This window comes from Anas acuta, chromosome 1 (assembly GCF_963932015.1).
Source record: "Anas acuta chromosome 1, bAnaAcu1.1, whole genome shotgun sequence".
Lineage (NCBI taxonomy): Eukaryota > Metazoa > Chordata > Aves > Anseriformes > Anatidae > Anas > Anas acuta.
Genome location: NC_088979.1, coordinates 153,595,358 through 153,608,542, shown reverse-complemented (window position 1 = coordinate 153,608,542; position 13,185 = coordinate 153,595,358). Strand labels below are relative to the sequence as shown.

At 46.1% G+C, this 13,185-nt stretch overlaps 1 long non-coding RNA gene across 1 annotated transcript; it reads right to left on the bottom strand.

Moving 5' to 3' along the window:
* Window positions 1–7,976: 7,976 nt before the first annotated feature.
* LOC137850266 (uncharacterized) lies at window positions 7,977–13,185 on the bottom strand. Its single transcript, XR_011092415.1, has 3 exons — window positions 13,047–13,185; window positions 10,911–10,954; window positions 7,977–8,451 (listed from the first exon to the last, which is right to left on the bottom strand). It is a non-coding gene; the product is annotated as an uncharacterized lncRNA (long non-coding RNA).

Sequence of the window (13,185 nt, the reverse complement as noted above, 5' to 3'; positions counted from 1 at the left end):
GTCCTCCTCTTGACAGGCACAAAAAGGGACTCCGCGGGCGTGGAAAACGGGGGCGGCCAACCACCCAGCATCTTGCACTCGGGTCTTTCATGGTAAGCACAGGCCCCTTCCACTTGCCTATCCCTGTGTCACACCCAGACAAGGCACCAACAAGACTCCTGTCAAACCTGTCGTTCTCTCCTAGGCCACCACAACGGCGCAACTGCTACCGGCAAAGGGATCTCGGAAAAACACCGCAGATTGATGCCCCTCCCCGTGTGGAAGTTGGCTGGAAGGTTCCAAAGGCTTCCCACCACACATTCTCTCTCTAACCTCTCCTTTATTCCCTGGCAGCTGGAAGGTCCCCACGGCTCAGGACACGGCGCTCCATGCCACCCAAGCACTCGGTAATTATGCATGTTCCCACCTCAAGCAGCACCATGCCCAAAGCGTTGCACAGAGAGAGATTCCCGAAAGGCAGCTCGAGAAGCTCTCCAGGGCCTCCCAGGGACCTGCAAACCCATCTGGTCAGGTCACAAACACGAGGCAGAATGCTGCCGCCTCTGAAGGGCGCCTGTCAGATTCAAGGGACCCCTAGGCATGGACACAGGGAGCTGCGCAACTCCAACCTGTTCTCAAGCAAAGTCTCTTCTTCGCAGGCACAAGAAAGGATTGCAGAGTCATGGAGACCAGGAGCTCCACAACAACCAGGCTATCTCCAACCTCCCGTGCTCTTCCTGTCAGCTCCACCTTCCACACCTTCATGGGCAACGGGTCAGCTCTGCACCACGTGGCACCTCTCACGGTCTGCACAAGGACCTACAACTTCCCCAGAGCTGCGGACACCCAGAGCTCGGCACTACACACCTGCGCTCGAAGCTCTCATGCCCTCCAACACCATTGCGACGTGCCAAGAGACATGGAGAAAGGGAGCTCAGAAACAAACCACATCTTTCTAACCTCTCGTGCCACTCAAGGTACACACAACTTCCCCGTAACCTTGCACAAAGGCAGCCCCGCACCTCTCGCCTCCTCTCTAACCCATCTTGCCCTACCTTGCAGATGGAAGTCCCAAAGGCGCCGAGCACAGGAGCTGCACCACAAGCCCCATCCCTGCTCGCTCTCCTGCCTTGCCACGGTAGCTACAGGGCTGGAACAAGGCCACAGAAAAAGGTGAGTCCACCCCATCCACCTTCAAGGGTATCTCTTAGGAGCTCCCTTGCAGCTGACACCACCAGCTGTGTAGAAAGGGAGCTCTCAACCACTGACCACCTCTCTACCCTCCCTTTTCCTCTCCCGGAGCAACTTCAAGGTCCCACTGCCTGTGCACAGAGAGCGCTCCACGCTACCCAGCCATTCCGCAACCAGCGGCAACAGGACAATGCCCAAAGCCCTGGGCAAAGGGAGCCTCGCACAAGCAAGATCCACAACCTGTCAACGTCTTCTCAGGGAGCTGCAAATCCACATGGTGAGGACACAGACACAAGGCCGACTCGCTGCCACTTCTCAGCGCCTCCCTGTCTGGTGCAAGCTTCCCACAAGCATCAACACAGGGTGTTCCACAACTCCTGCCACTTCTCTAACACGTCCTCCTCTTGACAGGCACAAAAAGGGACTCCGCGGGCGTGGAAAACGGGGGCGGCCAACCACCCAGCATCTTGCACTCGGGTCTTTCATGGTAAGCACAGGCCCCTTCCACTTGCCTATCCCTGTGTCACACCCAGACAAGGCACCAACAAGCCTCCTATCAAACCTGTCGTTCTCTCCTAGGCCACCACAACGGCGCAACTGCTACCGGCAAAGGGATCTCGGAAAAACACCGCAGATTGAAGCCCCTCCCCGTGTGGAAGTTGGCTGGAAGGTTCCAAAGGCTTCCCACCACACATTCTCTCTCTAACCTCTCCTTTATTCCCTGGCAGCTGGAAGGTCCCCACGGCTCAGGACACGGCGCTCCATGCCACCCAAGCACTCGGTAATTATGCATGTTTCCACCTCAAGCAGCACCATGCCCAAAGCGTTGCACAGAGAGAGATTCCCAAAAGGCAGCTCGAGAAGCTCTCCAGGGCCTCCCAGGGACCTGCAAACCCATCTGGTCAGGTCACAAACACGAGGCAGAATGCTGCCGCCTCTGAAGGGCGCCTGTCAGATTCAAGGCACCCCTAGGCATTGACACAGGGAGCTGCGCAACTCCAACCTGTTCTCCAGCAAAGTCTCTTCTTCGCAGGCACAAGAAAGGATTGCAGACTCATGGAGACCAGCAGCTCCACAACAACCAGGCTATCTCCAACCTCCCGTGCTCTTCCTGTCAGCTCCACCTTCCACACCGTCATGGGCAACGGGTCAGCTCTGCACCACGCGGCACCTCTCACGGTCTGCACAAGGACCTACAACTTCCCCAGAGCTGCGGACACCCAGAGCTCGGCACTACACACCTGCGCTCGAAGCTCTCATGCCCTCCAACACCATTGCGACGTGCCAAGAGACATGGAGAAAGGGAGCTCAGAAACACACCACATCTTTCTAACCTCTCGTGCCACTCAAGGTACACACAACTTCCCCGTAACCTTGCACAAAGGCAGCCCCGCACCTCTCGCCTCCTCTCTAACCCATCTTGCCCTACCTTGCAGATGGAAGTCCCAAAGGCGCCGAGCACAGGAGCTGCACCACAAGCCCCATCCCTGCTCGCTCTCCTGCCTTGCCACGGTAGCTACAGGGCTGGAACAAGGCCACAGAAAAAGGTGAGTCCACCCCATCCACCTTCAAGGGTATCTCTTAGGAGCTCCCTTGCAGCTGACACCACCAGCTGTGTAGAAAGGGAGCTCTCAACCACTGACCACCTCTCTACCCTCCCTTTTCCTCTCCCGGAGCAACTTCAAGGTCCCACTGCCTGTGCACAGAGAGCGCTCCACGCTACCCAGCCATTCCGCAACCAGCGGCAACAGGACAATGCCCAAAGCCCTGGGCAAAGGGAGCCTCGCACAAGCAAGATCCACAACCTGTCAACGTCTTCTCAGGGAGCTGCAAATCCACATGGTGAGGACACAGACACAAGGCCGACTCGCTGCCACTTCTCAGCGCCTCCCTGTCTGGTGCAAGCTTCCCACAAGCATCAACACAGGGCGCCCCGCAACTCCTGCCACTTCTCTAACACGTCCTCCTCTTGACAGGCACAAAAAGGGACTCCGCGGGCGTGGAAAAGAGGGGCGGCCAACCACCCAGCATCTTGCACTCGGGTCTTTCATGGTAAGCACAGGCCCCTTCCACTTGCCTATCCCTGTGTCACACCCAGACAAGGCACCAACAAGACTCCTGTCAAACCTGTCGTTCTCTCCTAGGCCACCACAACGGCGCAACTGCTACCGGCAAAGGGATCTCGGAAAAACACCGCAGATTGATGCCCCTCCTCGTGTGGAAGTTGGCTGGAAGGTTCCAAAGGCTTCCCACCACACATTCTCTCTCTAACCTCTCCTTTATTCCCTGGCAGCTGGAAGGTCCCCACGGCTCAGGACACGGCGCTCCATGCCACCCAAGCACTCGGTAATTATGCATGTTCCCACCTCAAGCAGCACCATGCCCAAAGCGTTGCACAGAGAGAGATTCCCAAAAGGCAGCTCGAGATGCTCTCCAGGGCCTCCCAGGGACCTGCAAACCCATCTGGTCAGGTCACAAACACGAGGCAGAATGCTGCCGCCTCTGAAGGGCGCCTGTCAGATTCAAGGCACCCCTAGGCATTGACACAGGGAGCTGCGCAACTCCAACCTGTTCTCCAGCAAAGTCTCTTCTTCGCAGGCACAAGAAAGGATTGCAGAGTCATGGAGACCAGCAGCTCCACAACAACCAGGCTATCTCCAACCTCCCGTGCTCTTCCTGTCAGCTCCACCTTCCACACCGTCATGGGCAACGGGTCAGCTCTGCACCACGCGGCACCTCTCACGGTCTGCACAAGGACCTACAACTTCCCCAGAGCTGCGGACACCCAGAGCTCGGCACTACACACCTGCGCTCGAAGCTCTCATGCCCTCCAACACCATGGCGACGTGCCAAGAGACATGGAGAAAGGGAGCTCAGAAACACACCACATCTTTCTAACCTCTCGTGCCACTCAAGGTACACACAACTTCCCCGTAACCTTGCACAAAGGCAGCCCCACACCTCTCGCCTCCTCTCTAACCCATCTTGCCCTACCTTGCAGATGGAAGTCCCAAAGGCGCCGAGCACAGGAGCTGCACCACAAGCCCCATCCCTGCTCGCTCTCCTGCCTTGCCACGGCAGCTACAGGGCTGGAACAAGGCAACAGAAAAAGGTAAGTCCACCCCACCCACCTTCAAGGGTATCTCTTAGGAGCTCCCTTGCAGCTGACACCACCAGCTGTGGACAAAGGGAGATCTCAACCACCGACCACCTCTCTAACCTCCCATTTCCTCTCCCGCAGTAACTTCAAGGTCCCACTGCCTGTGCACAGAGAGCGCTCCACACCACGCAACCATTCCGCAACCAGTGGCAACAGGACAATGCCCAAAGCCCTGGGCAAAGGGAGCCTCGCACAAGCAAGATCCACAACCTGTCAACGTCTTCTCAGGGAGCTGCAAATCCACATGGTGAGGACACAGACACAAGGCCGACTCGCTGCCACTTCTCAGCGCCTCCCTGTCTGGTGCAAGCTTCCCACAAGCATCAACACAGGGCGCTCCGCAACTCCTGCCACTTCTCTAACACGTCCTCCTCTTGACAGGCACAAAAAGGGACTCCGCGGGCGTGGAAAAGAGGGGCGGCCAACCACCCAGCATCTTGCACTCGGGTCTTTCATGGTAAGCACAGGCCCCTTCCACTTGCCTATCCTTGTGTCACACCCAGACAAGGCACCAACAAGACTCCTGTCAAACCTGTCGTTCTCTCCTAGGCCACCACAACGGCGCAACTGCTACCGGCAAAGGGATCTCGGAAAAACACCGCAGATTGAAGCCCCTCCCCGTGTGGAAGTTGGCTGGAAGGTTCCAAAGGCTTCCCACCACACATTCTCTCTCTAACCTCTCCTTTATTCCCTGGCAGCTGGAAGGTCCCCACGGCTCAGGACACGGCGCTCCATGCCACCCAAGCACTCGGTAATTATGCATGTTCCCACCTCAAGCAGCACCATGCCCAAAGCGTTGCACAGAGAGAGATTCCCAAAAGGCAGCTCGAGATGCTCTCCAGGGCCTCCCAGGGACCTGCAAACCCATCTGGTCAGGTCACAAACACGAGGCAGAATGCTGCCGCCTCTGAAGGGCGCCTGTCAGATTCAAGGGACCCCTAGGCATGGACACAGGGAGCTGCGCAACTCCAACCTGTTCTCAAGCAAAGTCTCTTCTTCGCAGGCACAAGAAAGGATTGCAGAGTCATGGAGACCAGCAGCTCCACTACAACCAGGCTATCTCCAACCTCCCGTGCTCTTCCTGTCAGCTCCACCTTCCACACCGTCATGGGCAACGGGTCAGCTCTGCACCACGCGGCACCTCTCACGGTCTGCACAAGGACCAACAACTTCCCCAGAGCTGCGGACACCCAGAGCTCGGCACCACACACCTGCGCTCGAAGCTCTCATGCCCTCCAACACCATGGCGACGTGCCAAGAGACATGGAGAAAGGGAGCTCAGAAACACACCACATCTTTCTAACCTCTCGTGCCACTCAAGGTACACACAACTTCCCCGTAACCTTGCACAAAGGCAGCCCCGCACCTCTCGCCTCCTCTCTAACCCATCTTGCCCTACCTTGCAGATGGAAGTCCCAAAGGCGCCGAGCACAGGAGCTGCACCACAAGCCCCATCTCTGCTCGCTCTCCTGCCTTGCCACGGCAGCTACAGGGCTGGAACAAGGCCACAGAAAAAGGTGTGTCTTTCCTTTTACAACCTTTTTCCTGCCCCACTCCATCTATAGCTATAGCCTTTCTTTTTTCCTCAGCCCAACCCTAGCTTTAAATTGAAGCTTGAGCGTTATACAGGGATCCCCTCACGCATTACCCAGTTGAAAAACTTCTCACAGCAAAGTTCCCCTTTCATTCCTCATTTTATTTTTTCATACTCTTTTCAGCCCCACTACAACTGCAGTATGCAACAAGTATTCCTTCTTTCTGTCAGCTTGAACGTCAACCTTCCATAGAAGAATAAGTTTTGTCACATAGCTTTAAGGAAAATTTAATATTGTGGTTTTATTCAGAAACCAGAGAATCCTTCCTGTTAAAAGACAGCTCCCCAAATTTCTCCCAAACAGAATCATAGAACTGGATAATGTTAGCCAGGACCTCTTAAGATCATATAGTCCAACTCATCAGCTACAATGGGTTGCTCAGGGCTATGGATAGACAAATGTTGAATACCTCCATGGATGGAGACATTACAGTCTCTCTGTACAGCTTGTTCGACCACCCTCACATCAAAGGTGTTTTCAGATGGATCATTGTTATAAAATGCTCAGTCCCAACATAGGGTTATAATCAAAGTTTATGATTTATTAAAAGAATAGAGGTAAGCAAACAGCGCTGGGTGCGTCTGGAGTCTCTGCTCCACCTAGACGCACACCAGTTACATCAAGTAGCTGATTTTTATGCTCCTAGGCTAATACATATTCATTACTACCTCTAAAAAAAAACGGGTTATTATAATTAGCTTCCGGGATCCAAACCCTCCTACTGGAGCATGCGCATCAGTCTCCGGTGGTCCCCCGGGAGGTCTCTGGGGGTCTTTCATGCTGAAGGCTCCTATAGTCTTCCTCTCAGTTTTTTTTTCTTGTCCTTCCCCTTTGTACTCCTTGGCAACATGTCAAAAGCTTACACAGCATCCCCTGCAAGTTTTGTCTTCTAGCCGTCCTTCAGCTTCTTTCTTTCTTCTCCTTAATCTCCTGGCCAGATATCAGGGGCTTGCATAGTGTCCCATTCAGAAGCCATAACAGTTACTAGTCGTTAGCAGTTGTTCTGAAACCCCCAGACATCAGAGACTTCAGAGAAAGAACATACAAATACAAATAGCTCTCTATTGACACTTCACGAGTTGTTAAAACATTCCTCACAGGCCATTCACAGGGATACTGCAGTCACATCTTTAGCAGTGCTAAATCAACCACAAAGGTGGCAAAAAGGCTGTAACTGTTAGGAATAAGAGTTCAGAATAACAAAAGCAAATAGGTTCATAGTTTTGAGGAATATTTCTGAAGATTTGATAAATTGACTATAATGAGGGGGAGACTGGGACACTGGGAGGAAAGGGAAGAAACCACATCTGTGGAAGAATTAAATTGCCAGTGCAGGACCCAGAGACAGACAGAACTGCTCTCTATTGACACAAAGCAGATGAACATATATCACAATCATCCTGCGTGACAATTTGTGCCCATTGCCTCTTGTCCTGTCAGAGGCATTTTGATCCCTCTCCCTGCCCCCACTTTCCCTGCCCTGAAATTGTCTCCTTAACATTCCAGAGTAATCTGCCTATCGTTGTTCCTCTAATTCTTGTTGGGTCTTTGTGTCAAAATAGATGGTTTCAGCCTCTAACACTAGACTTTCTATAGGATGGAGAAACCATCCAGTGAAGAAATAATCTTGCAGTTATATCACCCAACTTTAAAATCAGAATAGTTGTGATGTAATATACTTTTTATGATGGGAAATGCTGTTTATTCTAATTTTTCAATTTATTAAAATATCCAGCCATTCTCCTTCACCATTTTCTTTCATTTTTTGTCACTTGTCAGAAAAATGACAAGAAGCAAGTAATGTGGTGGTTTTACCTTGATGGGCAGCTGAACTCTATGACTGCCCTCTGACTCCCCCTCATCAATGGAAAATTGGGAAAAAATACAATGGAAAGGGCTCAATGGTTGAGATAAGGACAGGGAGATCACTCACCAGTTATTGTTACAGGCCAAGCAGACTCAGCATAAGGAGCTTAATATAATTTATTGCCTATCACTAGCAGACTAGAACAGTGAGAAAGTAAAAGCAAAGTATAAGCACCTTCCCCCCCTCATCCAACGTCTTCATCTCTGCTGCTCCTTCACAGTCCCTCTCTGCCCTTGCTCCATGTGGGGTCCCTCCCACAGTATGGTGTCCTTCACAAACTGATCCTATTTGGGCTTCCCACAGGCTCTTTAAGAACTGCTCCAACATAAATCCATACCGTAGGGTCCATCTGTCAGGACCAAACTGCTCCAACAAGGGCAGTAGTTCCTCCCAGATCCCCTGCTCCTGCATGGGCTCCTCTCCCTGGGCTGCAGGAGAACTTCTGCTCCGTGCCTGGAGCACCTTCTACCCTCCTTCTGCGCTGACCTTGATGTCTGCAGGGCTGCTTCTCACTCCTCTCTCCCAGCTGCTGTTGCGCATCAGTTTACCTTCTTAAATGTGCTCTCCCAAAGGCCCAACCAATGTTCCTCACTGGCAGTGGGTCCCTTTAGGAGCTGGCTGGAACTGGCTCTGATCTGACATGGGGCAGCTGCGGAGCTCTGCTCACAGAAAAAGAAAAGAAATTAGAAAGAGAAATCAAAGGACACTTATTAGCTAATAGTTTTCCTGAAGTAAAACACAGAAGAATCAGGTCACAAAAAGAGCAGAGCTCATAAATTTCCGGCCTTTTCAACTGTTGTCTGTTTCACTAAATACTGAATTTAATTTGAAAATGTACTTTTCAAATATCAGACAATGTACTGAATTTTGTGTAAATCCATAGTTTCCAAAACACCTCACACCTTCTACATATGCTTCTGGAATGCCACATGTGTTCCTGGAAAGCATGCAATGAAGTGTAAGCTAGCAGTAAACTTTCATTTACAATAAGCTATCAAATTTTCCTGGAACTCCCTTCTGGTGTTACAAACCTGAAGAAATACCCTTATTTAGTCAGTTTCATGAATTACAGATAGCACTTTCATATCATATTTGTCTTTACATATTGCAAGCTAATTTCAACACTTAAGATATCTCAGATAATTCAGATTCTGTAATTATCGACATTATTTTTTCTCTTCAAACCATAATACAGTTTACTCAAAATTATTACAAATGTTTCAACTACAGTCGTGCATAAAACCAAACATAGGAATAACTATCAGAATTTAAATTCTCCTGTAGTCCAAAATTTAAGATAAACCTCCAACAGACAAGGAAAACTTGATCTTGAGAAATTTATTGAAAATAGTCCCACAGATCCCTTATTTTTTTTCTTTCTTTTCATCTTGTGTTTGTATAGAGAAATAGATTCCTTCATCTTTTATGATAGACTTCTCTCGTGAGGTTCAATTGCTCTTTTTTTTTTTCTTTTTTCTTTTTTTTTTTCTCTCACTAGACTCATCACTTCATTTTTTTTTTCTTTCTAATGAGTGGTATGTCTCACCAGTTCTTCAGAAGAATTGGAACCTTAACAAGCTTCAGCATTTCCCTTAGCTGTCTGGGGTCCACAGCTCAAAGCTTCCTCACATTTCCTTATTTCAAAATTTCTAGTAGTTACCATTCTGAATCTTCACAAGTTAGGAGCAGGAGACCCAATTCCTTATTAAATTATTATCCCTTATTAAATAGGACATGAAGAAGTATTGGCATTTCCTACCAAATTGCTGATATGTGGAAGATATGAATTTCTCACTCAGACATATTTGCTATGAAATTCTTTACTCTTAGTACGCTATTCAAAGCCATGAAAATATGAAAAAATAAATAACACAACTGAAAGCATTTAAAGTTGCATTTCATGATGCCATGGATATGGTACTCTGCTTCCAGTGTCTCACAATGAAGTTTTGCTTTAGCACTCTAACAGTTGACAAGAAATTCTCAATCCAGATATCCTGTAACCATTCTAAATTGTGATAGTGAATGGTAAGAGTTACGTTTTGTTCTGTATTAAACTGGCATTCAACTCTTCAGCAAAAGAAAGTCCCTCACATACGTTGTAATGTGTAATTCAAACTTTTCAACACATAATAAAATACTTTAATTTCCTTGACAAAAACCTTACGTGGATCCTTAATTCTCTTTATCACTTACAAGATGCCAGGAATTGTCCTTTCCAGAAGCAATTATAATTTAAAGAGTTCAGCCTTGAAAATCTATTATTTATTTAATCTTGCCAGGGCCAGCAGCTGATGTATCTTCTAAGTAATGACGGTTTTCAGCGTATAATTTGAAGCTGGTGAATTCAGCTTTTGAAGAACATCTTAATTTGTTTGGCTTAGAAGACCAATAACAGGATAATCCTTCACCTCTGTTAGTTCTAGTGTTTGGCTAAGAAGAAATTCACAAAGGCAAGAATTTGTGAGTACAGACCACTTTTCTTGGAATATCTAAATCTGAGATTCTTAACTGACTTGTTTTTCAGTATCTCAGTTTCCAGTATTTCTTGAAACTCTAGCTACTCTAAGAACTGTTATAAAGGAGAATGAAAATAAATAGTACCTGTCAAAATCCCAAACAATTTTTCAAGTCAGAAAAATATTAAATGTTTTCCATGTGAGGCATATTAACAGAATTTTGTTTTGTGTATAGAAGACACTTTGCTTCTGTCAGTTTTGAGTCAGTTTTACAAGCATTTAGATGGATAGATGGTGGTTTCATAGTTGTTCGAGAAATTACCACAATTTTTAGTTCTCAATACTAATATGAGAATTGACACCATATTTTTACCAATGTTTAGGAAAAGTTAGCATTAATAATAAAGCTTTTTATTTGAATTTTTATAATTTTAATGATTAATGCACTTGGAGTTTCATTTTGCATCCATAATGTTTTATAATTGATGTAATTTAACCTTAATTAACCAAAAATGATGTTTGTAATTTGAGAATGAAATACACTACCAATTTTAAGAAGTCTCAGAAGAAAATTCCTACAGATGTACTTACAAATCTGTGTTAAATATCCTTACTATAAAATTCAGTTTGGCTTCTAGGAGGAATAGGATAATACTTACTGCAATTCAGAGGATCAAATTCTTCCTTGATTTGGATGTATTCCCTGAAGAAAGTACAGGGTAAGAAAAGAGAAGTGTTAGAACTAGTGGATGTTATGCTTCATGTTTTAGACCTTAATTCATTCCGATATGTACTTTTTTATATATCCACAGCTTTTAAATTTGTCTTCCAGATATTTCAGCTTCTTAAGATTCAAATGCAACATGCAGTTCTCTTTCTGCACATTTTTTTTAATGAATGAAGAATAGATGCGCCTCTGGAAATGACAATTAAGCCTTTTTTTGCCAACCTATATCAGTGGTAATCTATATCTGATTAACATACCTATTTTTTCTGCTCTAATTATGCAATATTACTAGCAGTATCAATATCCTCCACTACTATAATTTCATATCATAATTCAAAAAGCAGCCCTTGTAAATATATCCATTACTTATAAGTATCTGGAATATGTGTTAGGTAGTTATATGCTCTTGTTAGCAACCAGAATTTTGTTGTTATCAAAAGTCTTTGCTTTTAATAACGACCAAAGACTACTGATGCTCCTTATTAGGCAATTTTTCACTGCTGCTTCACCATGTAGCTAGTTACCCCCAAATCCACTGAGACAGGTAAAGAAACATAACTCCAACATAGTGTGACTGCACATGATTCTGGCTCATTCCTTTTCAGATCAACGTCATGGGTAAGTGGTCTGTATCCCAACAACCCTGGGATCAGGCAGGTTATAAGTCATGCAAAGAAGATGGATCACTGCAGAGTGATCCCAGGATCAAAAGCTGTACAAACAGCTCAAAGTCACTTTTGAATGCTACAAATTCCAAAGGAATAAAAAATTTACCATGCCACATACTTCAAGACCAGAGCCCAGAACAGAAGTCTGTGCTTCAAAGCATATTACAAACTCATTTGATTAATTCCCACATATTTATGATGTTGGAAAGGATGAGCCCAAACTTAGAAATGGAAAACAGATAAGAACATTTTATTGCTGTGTCATAAAAAAGAGGAAAAAAAAAGAGAAAAAAGAGAAAAAAAAGAGAAAAAAGAGAAAAAAAGAAAACGGATTTTATATGAATGATGGTTCCCAAAACTATCATAATTAGCATGGAGATAAACAGCTCATCTATAATTGCTATGAGCAGTCTACATCCTCCCTCCCTCCTTTCCTCCCTCCTTCCCTCTCATCCAAAGGATAAAAGGATTAGATTATTCCACAACTAACAAGAAGTGGCTCAATAGAAAGAGGCCTGTACACTTAAATAAATCAAAGTGAGGTCTGTTAATATTTTAGGGATTTTACTTTGTGAGAGCGGTGCTGTTCTAACGACTGAAGATAGCTACCAAAATAGCATACACCTGGAACACATCTTCCAGTATAATTTCACCAAAAGAAGTCCAGTTCATATGCTCTAGTTGCCTCAGAAACAGCGTGGGAATAGTAGTAGACAGGTTTCATACCTAAAACAGTCCTCATCTAGTGTATATCATAACAATAAATACCCCATTAGTTAACATGACAGGATTTAACAATGGTAGAGTGGACAAATGAGTCCATGAAAAGTTAATGATAGCTATGAGGTTTTACATTCTTAAAAGAGAGTATTTTCCTAAGATTTAAGAAGACAATGAAGACTTTTTGAGTTTGGATATTACTAGAGGCTAACAGTCTAATCCATATCTATGTATTATGAAAAAAAAAAAAAAGACTACTTATTGAAACATGGAATTTTGTGAAGGAAGAAAAGAGAGAGAATTTTAAATCTTGTATTTCTAAATCTGATCTGCACTTGCATTTCTTTTGGGGAGATAACAACATATCCAGAAATTTAAAAAATAGAAATAACTGGCAGCAGTAAGGGGGCCTGAGTATCTTATTAGCCGAGCTCAGCAAAGTGGAATGGATAAATCACTATACAGCCCTTTCTGGTTGGTGTCACAGATCAGCAAGAAAGCAATACATGTCACCTCCTAATAACATGGAGTTTTATAGGTAACTCTGTCAGCTACATAACTGGGACTGCACAGAGAAATTGTAAGAAAAACAGACGCCATGATGCATTTGTTATGCAATACAAAATTGTTGCGTATATTTGCAAATGCTAAAGTAACTTAAAGCAAGTCTATGTAAATACCTGTGGTATGCCTGCAGCTGGAAATCTGATGAAATACTCCATGATGAGAATGACAATATACCTAGAAATTGCATTCCGAGGTGTGTAGGAGGAATAAATAAAGGTATTAAAGGATCATTTGGACACACGTAAACTGAGA